This window comes from Fulmarus glacialis, unplaced genomic scaffold, assembly GCF_000690835.1.
Source record: "Fulmarus glacialis isolate BGI_N327 unplaced genomic scaffold, ASM69083v1 scaffold23367, whole genome shotgun sequence".
Classification (NCBI taxonomy): domain Eukaryota; kingdom Metazoa; phylum Chordata; class Aves; order Procellariiformes; family Procellariidae; genus Fulmarus; species Fulmarus glacialis.
Genome location: NW_009221572.1, coordinates 1 through 321, shown reverse-complemented (window position 1 = coordinate 321; position 321 = coordinate 1).

The window sequence follows — 321 nt, the reverse complement described above, 5'->3', positions numbered from 1 at the left end:
TCCAAGTGCATTGAAAAGTTAGGTTTGCTTTTGTAAAAGTTCACTATTATTTAATAGAACTCACCCTGAACAACAGTAATCTTTCCCCTTAATATTTACTATGAAATCTGTTGAATTGACATAGAGATCAGGGATTGTATTGGCAGCATCTGTCAACATCCTCTTTGTTCTGGATACTGTACTGCACTGATTTTTGCCATATAAACCAGCTATCTTTTGTTTCCAGAAATATGCAGACTGTTTCTATTTTTCTGAGGTGGTTTTATTCTTAAAAAAATATTTTACTAACTAATTTTATTAAATTATTACTAATAATTATTA